Consider the following 13,415-nt stretch of genomic DNA (forward strand, 5'->3'; position numbering starts at 1 on the left):
CTCTCTCTCTCGCACGCGCACACACACACACACACACACACACACAAATTAACTAGGTTAAGAAAAATATTTTAGTATTAGACTAAGGGTTATCAAAGCATCAAATATTAAGAAATATTTATAAAATGCTGAATTGAAAATCTTGTCTTTTTAAGAAAAAATTTATTGAAGATCTAAAAAACAACTCCTACAACATTGACTTTTCCATAAAACTGTAGCTACATGATGTATTGTGTCTATCATGCTGAATCATGCATTAGACACAAATACAAAAACCATGAAAAGGCTGCCACTCTTCAACAACTGAGCAAAGATAAAATGCCTAAGGAACAACATGGTTGACTCACAAAGGATGGGTTCCTTAAACATCATGGGGTGGGGTGGGGGGAGGAAGCCCAGATGGATGAGTGTTCAGTTCTATACACTGAAGTGAACCTTGGCATTAGGAATCAGAACATTTTGCCACAGATCATTAACACAGTATAAAAGTGGATAGTGCTAAAGAAACAGAAAAACCAGCATTCAAAAGCAGCTTTCAACTAGGCAATAAAATGTTCTACAGCATGTCTCTCTGCTGTCCATCACTGAATACACTGATAGAAACTTAGAAAAGGAGCAGTGACTCCTATTATTTTGTTTAAAATCAATCAGAAAACAAAAAAATAATCAATTTTGTTATTCACTAATGGCCTTCAAAGTACATCATTTGTACAAGAGGACTCAGAACCAAACTGTGTTTAGAGATCCAAACAAAAGTGAGAGAGAGAGAGCATGCCTCTCACACAGCTCTCCAGTGGTACTCAGGAGGAGCCACTTCCTAATCACTGGCACTGAACAAAGTTACAGAATTTCTTGTCAGGTACTTGAGGAAGTCATGAGTATGACTCAGTAATAAAACAAGACTTTTCTCATTGAGAGGTGCATAAGTCAACATTGCTCCAATTTGCATAAATAATCTCAGTAAACATGCTCTTTATTATCTGCGTTTCCTCAAGATTTCTTAAAATATGTGTAACCCTCCAAAATGGAATCCACATTCTTATTGGAAGGAAGATAAAATAATTGCCTTTTGTCTGGTGATCAAGTCTCAGTCATTCAGAAGCCACAGTTTCAGCGCTTCGGGAATTTTTAATTTCAACTCTGCTCATCATTGTTTTTTTTCTTCATTCTCAACTGTAGGATCTCCCTAGGCTCTTTTCTTCTTAGAAGGCTGAGGAGTCTCACAGGTACTGCCACCATCTCCATCCCAGAGTGTTTTCCGCTTGTTTTTTGTTTCACTTCAACATCTTTCTGTTGCAGACCAGATGTCTTCTTTCCTGGAGCTGCCCCTCTCATCTTGCCTTCTGCATAATGTTCCTGGCTGGCCTTTTGAAGTTCCTACTGTTTCTGCAGATTGCTGTCCACATATTTGAGTACTCTGCTTTCCAGAACCCAGAATTTTTATTCCAGCCACTGAAATGGATAAAGGGTTTCACTTGTTTGTCTTTTATGGCAATCGTTACACACTCTGCTTCACAGAGAAGAGGCCCATGAAAGCACAGCACTTGCTCACTCTTCTGGAATTGAGGCTTTAGGTCCTACTTGAGTGCCATTTATAACGCCACCATTTGTCTTCTCCTACCACCCTACTCTCTACACCACTTCAGCAAGTCATTGCTTTACTTTTAATAAACTAAGAAAATTTGTTAGTTAATAACATCCTCTTTTTTTTTTTTTTTTTTTAGTTTTTCGAGACAGGGTTTCTCTGTGTAGCTTTGTGCCTTTCCTGGAACTCACTCTGTAGACCAGGTTGACCTCGAACTCACAGAGATCCACCTGGCTCTGCCTCCCGAGTGCTGGGATTAAAGGCGTGCGCCACCACTGCCCGGCAATAACATCATTTTAAAAGACAATTTTAAAGCCTAGAATCACTACCACTGAGAGCTATCATATTTTTATGTATTTTGAATGATTTATTATGTATTAGTCTGTCAGTAGTATAAAGTCTTCACTAACATTTGGTGTATCTGTAGCATTTAAAGCATTGCACTAAAGATGGAGTGGGCACAGATCATGCCTTTCTTCTTTAAAAAAGCCTGGATCTGGGAATAAAACCCACAAATGCTGACAGCAACTCCTATGTTCTAACCACCAGATACCACTTTTCTCCAGAACAACAAACCACATCCATGGCATGCAAAACACCCTTTATTTTTACCAACGTTATGATTATATTTCATGCTAAGTTATAACTGAATTGGTGCCCTTAAAGTTTCAAATTATTTTGATACTCTGGTGATAAGATCTAAAAACATAAATAGAACATAGGATTTCTACTTTGTAAATACAGATTTTTAGGATAACTCAATGTGAGTTTCACATGAGAATGGCAGGAAAATGCCTGTGGTTTTCTGACTAAAGCTCAATCATTAAGAACCTGTGTACTTGTATGGATATGGTTTTATAATCACACATTCAAAGCCATTACTCATTCTTCTCTTTGCTTCTTCAAACACACTACACACACACACACACACACACACACACACACACACACACACACTGGTGTGAGCATGAGAAACTGACTAAAAATTGCCTCAGGAAAATAAAAATATGACTACTGTCCTAGAAATGTAGCCAAATCTCCTTATTCTTTGTAATCAAACTATCAGAAGATCATGTTGAATAAACAAGGTATCTATATTTCTATTTCAGCACAGGTGTAGGAAGCTGCTAATTACTAAAAGAATTTGATTAAGACTAAATAGATCCTTTAAGAAGGTGAATTGTGGGGAAATGGCTGTCAGGAACACTTGTTACTCTTTAGAGGACCTGGGTTCAATTCCCAAAACCCACATGGTGGCTTACAACTATTCATAACTCCAGTTCCAGGAAATCCAATACCCACTTCTGGCTTCCACAGGTACCAGGAATATATGTGATGCACATACAAACATTCATTAAACACATAAAATTAAAAATCTTAAGAAAAAAATTTTTTAAAGGTGAACTGTGTAGTATGTGAATTGTATCTCAATAAGGCTATTAGATAAAATAAATAAGATTCATGCATGTACAAATACTTATTGAATGTGTGGAAATAAAACAGGAATAAAAAATACCAGTACTATTACATTATATGCTTAGATAGTAAACAGAAAATCAAACTGAATTAAGGTTTCAAAACATCAAATCATTATTTATGAAACAAATGTACTGTATATAAAATATAAGGGTAAGTCCTCAGAAGAAATGAAAAATCTATGTGCAGACAAAAATTAATTTGTGAATGTTTGTAGCAGCATAACTCCTAACAGTAACAAAGTAGAAATAATCCAAATGCTTATCAAATGCTGAATGCTAACATAAAACATGCTATAAATCCTGAATAGAGTATCAGAACAGAGTCTACAGTATGGAGTGGTTGTTGTCTATGTTTGGCAGGTGGGAGGTTTAGGAAAAAAATGGACTCCAAACAAATGCAGTTTCATTTTATGTAATGAAAATATTCTAAAATCATGGTGCAACTATACAAATTTGTGAACTAGTGTACAAAATGAAAAACATTATTTATACAATTCCACTTATACGAAGTACAGCTCAAATTCATTGAGACAAAAAGTAGGATGACAGTTACTAGGGCTAGGAGAGGGGAGAATGGGGAAGTAGTATTTAATGGATGCAGTTTTAGTTTAGGACATTGATGACGGTTGTTCAAGATAAATGCCATTCAACTATATGCTTAAAATTGCTAAAATAGCCCTATTTTTGTATGTATATATTGCCACAATTTTTAAAATCTCCTATTCTTTAAGGTGAGTTGTGCAATATGGAGGGCTTTTTTTTTTCCACATTAGCTACTTTCTCTTCATCAGTGCTGCGTGGTAGGAAGCCGTCAGTACTAACAAACTTAGTACTTCCACTGCTGCTGCCTAAGCTCTAGGTCTCAGCTTTTACTACCTATTAACATCTATTAACTTGGTCCACCTCACAGCAACACTGACTTGATGCCACCATTCCCATTCTAAGCACTGCGGACAAAATTAAGGTTCGGGGATGGGCCACACCAGAAGGGCAGAGAAAGGGTTTGTGCACTTTACCAGTTGTGCCATCTCCCCCACCCCAGCCTGAGACTAAGGATGCAGAGCAGTGTTAGTCTCACAGCAAAACTAGGAGAAGGCACAGATATTCCCAGTATGCCCTTACTTCAATGTAGCTACTTAACAAAAATAGTAACGTATGAGTAGACCTGTTTATAAATATAAGACTAGTAAAGGTGTAACCTCAATGGGTAAATTCCAAGTCTATGATCATAAAGGCTCTGTGTATCCACGACAGACTCTGGTTAGCATGGAATGAGTCACCAGATGGGCCAGGCCAGGACACTAGTCTTGACATGTTCACTACCCTTGCACTACATTCCTAGCCTGAGGAATTTCATCTTTTCCTGTGACTTCCATGTCCATGAGCTAATGATTCCAAATGTGTATCCTCACATGGAAAGCAACACCTGCTCCTGAAATCTAGTACCTTTATTTGTGAATACCCATTAGACATAAGTTCCAAGGTAAAGGCTCTCAAACATGTGCATAAACAAAGCGCCAGTGAGACATGAGAGATACCACTTGCTGATAGTCTAGTATCAAGACAGTGAATGAAACTTTCTGGTGTTTTCCTTGTTTTTAAAATGAGAATAGCCGGGCGGTGGTGGCACACGCCTTTAATCCCAGCACTCGGGAGGCAGAGGCAGGTGGATCTCTGTGAGTTCGAGGCCAGCCTGATCTACCAAGTGAGTCCCAGGAAAGGCGCAAAGCTACACAGAGAAACCTTGTCTCCAAAAAAAAAAAAAAAAAAAAAATTAAAAAATAACACTGATTACCAAACAGAAGTACTCAAAGGATTAAACCAGGTAAGTGCCTATAGGGAACACATACAAACATTTCTAACTAATGCTTACTCCCTTCTGCAATGAACTTCTTAATCTTGATCTTAAAGGCATCTATATTTTCCTAATCTATAAACTCATTGTTTTCATTTTGCTTCCTGGATTACTCCTCAAATTCTGTCAGTCTACCTCAGAAATACCTTTTTATTTTGTCTCTGACCTCATTTATCACAGGCACTGTTTTAAATTTAGGCTTTTACCAGCTCTTGCTTAAACCTCAGTACAATTCAAATTTCTCTATTTAATATTAGTCCACTATTTATACCAACATAAAATTATTCTCAGAAAAGAAAACAAAACAGGGGGCTGGAGAGATGGCTCAGAGGTTAAGAGCACTGACTGCTCTTCCAGAGGTCCTGAGTTCAATTCCCAGCAACCACATGGTAGCTCACAACCATCTGTAATGAGATCTGGCACCCTCTTCTGGTCATACATGCTGTATACAAAGTAAATAAATAAATCTTAAAAAAAAAAAAAGAAAAAAGAAAACAAAACAGGATGCATCTTATCCTTTAAATCCTTGTTATCACTAAATCAAAAAAGCTTTAGCTTGGTATCACAGGACCCTTTAAACACCAACTCTCCACTCCCTTTCCAGCTACATCTACCTATACCCAGCCACCTTTTGCTTTTTATTTTATGAACTTCTCCAGATGGACTTCAATCTTTCACATCGTTCTCTCTGCTAGACTATCTCTACTTTTGGAAGCCTCTTGCTATTTTAAATCTATTTAAAGTCAACTCTTATTGAGGATTGTTACTTGTTTAGTAGTTCTAATTCTTTACTATGTTATAAACTCCTAGGTCAGGTTCTCAACCTTCCTAATGCTGTGACCCTTTAATACAGTTCCTCATGTTGTGGTGACCCCCAACCATAACATTTTCATTGCTACTCCATATCTGTAATTTTTCTACTGTTACAAATTGTAATGTAAATGTCTGTTTTCCAATGGTCTTAGGTGACCTGTGAAAGGGTCATTCAACCCCAAAAGGGATTACGAACCACAAGTTGAGAATTTTACTGTCCTAGACTGTATCTAATGGGTTATATAAATTTGTGTCATCCTCAGTGTTTAATGAGAAAAAAAGAAGGATACAACAAGGATGAAGGGAACCAGTTATATCTAAAATTCCTGGCTAACCTAAAATTCTACTAGTCAAGGTTTAGTGTTTCACATAAGACACATCTCAAATTTTAACCAGTAAAATTATACTACCAATCATAGTATTTAAAATAAAATTCTTTCTATTACTGTTTTCATTTTTTAAACATCGCTAAAAAGCCGTAAGTTATAAAAACCAAGAAACTATAATTACTTTTATTTATAGGATTGAGAAGCAAAGGAATGATTTAAGTTCCAACTTCCACTGAACAAACCACTTCATAGCTGGAGTGTTGCTCAGTGGCATGCTGCCTGCCAAGCATGTGTCAAAATAGAATTTGATACCTAATATCTCATAAAAAAAAAATAATTGGGGAGGATAGAATTTGGTTGACGAGTAATTTAGGGGGGTATCTGGAAATTCCACATGTTTTCAGTAGACAGCGTAGAACTAAAAGAAAATAGAATCTGATTTTGGCAACTGAGTACAAGAAAATTCTAAAGTTGAGAGGCAGGTATAAATTTCTGTTATCATACCCTGAATAACAACTAGAAGGAAATGGATTCTATTCAAAACTAGAGGGTAAGGTTAACAGACAATATCGTTACACAGCCTAGAAGAGCTATGGTGTTCAACCAGTAGCCTTAGGGTAAGGATAGCTAAGAATGTAACCCACCATAAAAAACACAGATTTACTTATCAGAGTTTCTGCATTTTCTTCACTTAACTGAGTAGTTTTAGAATGGGAACTTTAGGATGATGTGTCAAAATGTCAAAAGGTTGGACATGCCTGATAGAATAACTTTTGCTTACCTGAGTTTAAGTTGTCAAACTCCAACTCAAATTTCCAGAAAATGAGCACGAGAAAAGTATGGTCTGTTTGGAAGGGTAGATAAAAACCAACTAATGCTTACGGAAATGTACTAGGCATTTGAAGTAAAAAGAATAACTGTGCTAGGACACTGTATTTATACAAGTGTGTGTGTGTGTGTGTGTGTGTGTGTGTGTGTAAAGAAGTTATGCCACTTAGGATAGCTGACAATGCTCCCCACAAGAACCACAGACTAATAAAACCCCAGTACCAGTCATGAGAAACCTCCTCAAACGGTTGGTCAGAGTAGCCCAAATGACTCCCAAAACAACATAGGCTATTGTTGTTGTCTTTGGTTGACTCTCAGAGGTTGAAGGTAAATTCCAAGATATTGTACACTTAGGAGACAGGACTCAGATTATTCAAGCAGGATCTAACCTGAAAGTCTCCTTCCGGCAGTCTAGCTTCCATCGTACCAGAATGTACTATGGGAGCTGCCAAGTGAAGAGCAATTAATAGTCCTACCCAGCTGTATGTGATACTTATGAATTACAATAATGACCACCACGGCAAGATATCTATAAAGGTGCAATAGGGGCACTCACATGTGTGGTAACCAACAACTGTCTAAGGCCCACTCATGTCTGGTACTAGAACTTAGCCAATTACCTATGTCTAGTGAGGCATGTATCTTAGAAGAGAATCTACTACCTCCACTTGGCTAGACCACCATAATATTTTAACTATATTCTCCCCACCCCCCCCAACCCTGCAGTTTTTTGAGACAGGGTTTCTCTGTGTAGCTTTGGAGCTTGTCCTGGAACTCGCTCTGTAGACCAGACTGGCCTCGAACTCACAGAGATCCACCTGCCTCTGCTTCCCAAGTGCTGGAATTAAAGGCGTGTGCCACCACTGCCCGGCATATATTCTAATTTTATCCTTATACCCACAGATAAGTATAGCTATCACCCCTCATCAAAGAAGTTTCTCTTTACAGCAAACGGAGGCCATTAAAGAAAACTGCAACTGGAGATAGAAGATCAATGGATTGTGGGTACCTAGCCCCAATGGATACATCTATAGCACAGCTCTAGCATGTATGGCTTAAGGAACATTTTGGAAGAGGGAGCAAAGAGTCAAAATACTAGGAAGTCTGCAGTGTGACAGCCTCTCTTAGAAAGACCAACATAAACAAGACCTGGATGATGTCAGTATCACTAGACACGCTAACAAGGAAAAGGAAAACTCTCAGAGTCCCACTCCTAGGACAAGGCACTGCAAACAAATAATGACTACTGTGAGAGGGAGAACTAACCTCTCCTGGTGACAAACCCCACGACTAGTTATCCAACACAAAGCTGTCAGTCCTGAAACCACATACCCACGAACAGCAAAAATGGACTCCGTAAGTTGTATTTCTATATTTGTCCATATATATATAGACAGATATATAATAATAATAATCAAAGAAATAGAGGCTAGCAATTTGAGGTAGGACACAGGAGGGACTGGAAGGAAGAAAGGAAAGGGGGAAGTAATAAAATTATATTTTAATTAAAATGTAAAATAAATGAATAAATAAAATAAAAATATGTACTTCCACATTTTCCTTTAGATCATTTGACATAAATTCAATTAAGTAAACAAAAATATTCAAGCAATTTTATATTAATTATATTTAATAATTAAGAACTGTTATCTACTTTATACTTAAATCTGAAGAAAAAATTTAAAAGGCAAGATTTTTTTAAATAACTACATTATAAGAATAAAAATCTAGGCTAAAATTTATAAAGAAACAAAAACACAGCACCAAAATGAAATAAGAAACAGAAGAGATAAATAATAATAGGTTATTTTAAGTCATCTAAAAAAATCACTGAAACAAACTTTACAAACAAGAATATCTGAGATAAATAAAAATGATTCAAGCAATCAAGTAATATCAATGAAAATAAATATTTCTAAATATAATCAAATTCTATGTGAAAAAATCTTTAAAGATTCTACTTAAAAATAGTACAAGGGCTGGATGTGGTGGTGCATGCCTTTTAATCCTAGTACTCAGAAGTAGAGACAGGTGTATCTTTGTGAGTTCAAAGCCAGCCTGATCTACACGGTGAGACCTTTTCTCAAATAAATAATAATAATAATAATAATAAATGAAACTACGTCTTTAAACAAAAATGTTCTATTTTACTAATAAAATATAAATGTAATATTCTAGTAAAATAGTAATTTTATTCATATTTATATTTTATACTAACATTGTCTACCCAATTAGTTAATAATCCTGATTTTATTAATTGAAAAAATTAATATAAGTTAAGCAACTCATTTCACTTACTATTAACAACAATCTTAAAAGACAGTATTAGGGCTGGGGATATGGATCAACGGGTAAAGCCCTTGGCACACGTTAAGAAAGAACCTATTAAATTCTCAGAACGCATAGAAAGTATAACACGGTACTAAATCACCTATAATCCAAAGGGCCCCTCCAGGGAGATGGAAGGTGCTCCCAGGCCAGCCAGCAACATACAGGGGAGTGCTGGAGACAAGGGAAGGATGGGACAAAAGGAGATCCTGTGTCAAACATGGCAGAAGGTGAAGACTCACACCAAAGGTTGCCTCTTACCTTCACATACCACTCATGAATGTACGCATGCATACTCAGAGAGACTGAAATAATAGTGTTTTACCAATATCTCATATTCTACTTAAGAAGAAACAAAAGTTATGAGAAAGTTTGTCATATCACTAGACAACAGCATGGGTAAAATCTGAAATCATTCATATAATCCAAAGTACATTTCCTTGCCCTCACACTATGCTATGGGGAAAACAAAACAATTGAAAAGAATGGTGAAATCCAAATTTGGTAAAGTCGTCAGGGACAGTTGTACTATAGGCAGCACAAATACACACCTTTCTTTAAAAAGCAACTAACATCATGAGATAAAAGATGAGTTATATCCCATGAAAACAATCTGTAATACATCTGAAATAAGTAAATCAACAATAAACAAGATTCTCATTAGTGAAATTTTTTTTTTTTTTTGGTTTTTCGAGACAGGGTTTCTCTGTGTAGCTTTGCGCCTTTCCTGGGACTCACTTGGTAGCCCAGGCTGGCCTCGAACTCACAGAGATCCACCTGGCTCTGCCTCCCGAGTGCTGGGATTAAAGGCGTGCGCCACCACCGCCCGGCTCATTAGTGAAATTTTAATGGAGAAAAATGTAAAGAACTTTAGTGTATAATAGGGCATTTAACATTTCAACATAATTAAATGCTAAAGCATCAAAAAGAAAGATAAAAGTATCTACTAAGCCCTAAAAAAATTAAATAACAAACAAAGTGGGCTGCACATATTCTATGTTCATTACAACTATAAATCTACACATCAAGAAAAATAATGTAAATTTAAAGAAATATACTTTATCTTATTGCTTAATTTTATAACAATTGTTTTGAATATTTGAACAGTTGTATAACTATCACATAACATTTGTTATTAAGCAAGTATTCTTCCTCAATTTTTTAAATATACTTTATAAACCTGGAATTCTTAAAACCCTAGTTCCCCCCAAATATGAATTGACTTGTACTCTTAACGTTAAAGTACTAATGCTACCAAAATTAGAGACAAAGCATTTAAAGTAATTATGGTTTTTTGTTTTTTTAAAGCCATAAAAGGGTGGGGCTCTAATCTACCAGAAACACTGCCTATACACAGACAAGAAGAGACACAGTGGATGCCCACACACAAAGAAAAGGACAAAAAGCTAAAAGCTTCAAGAGAAATCAACCTCATAATACCTGAATCTGGGACTTTCAATTTCCAGAACTGTAAAAAATCAAATTCTGGTTTAGGCCATGTATCTTTGGTATTTTTGTTATAGCAGCCCTAACAGACTAATACACCCAGAATGCACTTATTTGAAATGCAATAAATACATATATATGTTGAATAACTCTAAAGAATTAGAAGCACATAACAAAGTATTTAAGCTCATTGCCTATATCACATTAAACATTTATTAACTTCAGTGTTAAGTTGGTAACACAAGTATTACAAGTCATAAAATATTGGATCAATTGCAAGACTGTTTAGATACTAAATAGCTAACAAACTGCTAGCAAGATAGATGTTATGTTTGCAGAAATAATCAACTCTTGAAATTGAAATGACAATAAAGAAACATATTTCTCTGTATGTTCTAGAGGCTATCATTTAAAATTACTACATAAAACAAAAAGAAGATCTGTGGCACTATGTAAGTTATTATTATTAAACTTTACTACTGTGCATTATATATATATATATATATATATATGTAGCACCTTATGAACTTATATTATTTCACTTATATTCTTCTTGATTTAGTTATTGATTCCCTAAGATAACTGAAGATGCACTAGTTACCGAATAAAAAAATATCCTATATTTCAAACACCTAGCACAATGTCTCAGAAACTTGATAGTTATTTGGCAATATGAAATTTTCCTTCCAAGAAGATTTATATTATACAAATTGTTAAAAATTTCCTATGATGGACTGAAGAGACTGTTCAGTGGCTACTGCACTTGCTGATCTTGCAGAGGACCTGCATTTGATTCCCAGCACCCATATGGCAGCTTGACACCACCTATAATTCCAGCTCCAGAGGAGCCATCACCCTCTTCTAGCCTCCACTGCACAGACAAACATGCAAGCAAAACACCCATACAGTTAACATAAATACTTCTTTTTAAAAAATTAATAGGATTATTAAAATTACCTAGAAAAAAACTTAAATCTTCTAAGATTCAACTTAGGGTCTTTAAAAACAAAACCAGGGACAGAGGTTTTACTTATTATTATGACATTATTAAGAAAAAGTATAAGTCATAACCAGAAATGAGAATTACACAGGCCACATTCACTTTCCTTTCATATATATGCAAATAGATATTAATCATATATTCATACATAGGCATATATATGAACATTTTAAAGCTTTCATTCCACTTTTTACCTAATAACAGAGAAAGGGAAATAATTTACAAATGAAGTAACTCCCAAGACCCTCCATTTCAAAATATGCAATAGATACACAGGGTAAATGCATTTCTTCTTATTCACACAGCTGTAAGAGGCAACTCCGTAGATTATATGGAATTATGTGCATATAATATGTCATTATCTGCTTATATTTCTTGTGTGATTCAACTGTGTTCCACTAGTACAAAGTTATTTACTCCAGACCCAAGCATCTGGAATTACTTTGACTATAAGATGTTTTATTATTTTGTATCATCACTGACCCATTTTCTTGTACCATCTGAAGAAATAATGTATGTTTCACAATGGGAAGGTTGAATGCTGAATGTGAAAACACTGAATTTCTTCTTTTTATTTAGAGGCCTTGAGTATGCTTTATTTCATAGCAATAATCATGAGAGTACACTCAGCAATAACACAAGAAATTATTCCTTATTAATGTCCAGAACATACACATGTCCAAAACAAGTATAAATCCATAGAATTCCAAATACTACAATTTATTTTCAGGAAATACAACAAATTCAACAATAGATATCCTTTCTTTAAAAACAAAAACTGGCTTCTAATTGGGACTCCGAGTCGGGCCTATTTCTGGTGTTGGCGCGGCTCCAAGGAGGCCATCACAGCCAGTCCCCCTTACTGCCCCATAGAGAGGGAAGATGAGCGAGTCCAGCTCAAAGTCCAGCCAGCCTCTGGCCTCCAAGCAGGAGAAGGACGGGACTGAGAAGGGAGGCCGGGGCAGGCCGCACAAGCAGCCTCCGAAGGAGCCCAGTGAAGTGCCAGCACCGAAGAGACCTCGGGGCCGGGGCCGACCAAAGGGAAGCAAAAACAAGGGGGCCCGCTAAGATGCGGAAAACTACCACAGCTCCAGGGAGGAAACCAAGGGGCAGACCCAAGAAACTGGAGAAGGAGGAAGAGGGGGGCATCTCCCAGGAGTCCTCGGAGGTGGAGCAGTGACCATGCACAGTGCCGCCTGCTCCCTGGCCATCAAAGGAGCAGCCTTCCCCTGGGACTGGAAGCCCTGCTTCCAGGCCCCTCCCCACCCCCACTGCACACTACCGCACCAGCTGCAGGCTCTGTTGCACCCTCGGGAGCAGGATTTGGCTCAGTCCCTGTGCCCTCCTCCCCAGCACACCTGCCCTCTCCCAACAAGGCTAACTTCCCATTTAGTCGCAGCCTGTCCTGCTGCACATCTCCCTTAGAGACACCGCTCTCTAGGCTGTCTTGCAGGTCCCTTCTGCTCTGCTCTACCTGGCTTTCTTGTAGAGGGTCCTGGGAGCATTTCCTGGCCTTAAAGGGCCCCAGCCCCATCTCACTTCTGACAAGCCCCACTGGCTGACCTGGCAGCAGTAGGTGCGGTCGGTGCAGGGATGCTTAGATCCCAGCATGCCCCACCAAACTGTTACAGGTGGGTTTCTCAGTCACTTCTGCTCCACCTTACCTAGACCCTGCACTAGGTTGGCTAAAGCCCCTTGAACTACAGGAAGTAGGACGTGATGGCCCCACCCACCTTGTTCTCACCTGGGACCC

The 13,415-nt window shown here is 37.3% G+C and overlaps 1 protein-coding gene and 2 pseudogenes across 4 annotated transcripts in view; 1 reads left to right on the forward strand and 2 right to left on the reverse strand.

The window, feature by feature from the left end:
* Rasal2 (RAS protein activator like 2) overlaps positions 1-13,415 on the reverse strand; it is a 309,127-nt gene that overhangs the window by 199,830 nt on the left and 95,882 nt on the right. The gene's annotated exons all lie outside the window — the stretch shown is intronic.
* Positions 577-1,592, reverse strand: LOC128109841 (mortality factor 4-like protein 1; annotated as a pseudogene).
* Positions 11,915-12,958, forward strand: LOC128109842 (high mobility group protein HMG-I/HMG-Y-like; annotated as a pseudogene).

Source organism: Peromyscus californicus, unplaced genomic scaffold (genome assembly GCF_007827085.1).
Source record: "Peromyscus californicus insignis strain IS unplaced genomic scaffold, ASM782708v3 Scaffold_14__1_contigs__length_90479793_seg_2, whole genome shotgun sequence".
In the NCBI taxonomy this organism is placed as follows: domain Eukaryota; kingdom Metazoa; phylum Chordata; class Mammalia; order Rodentia; family Cricetidae; genus Peromyscus; species Peromyscus californicus.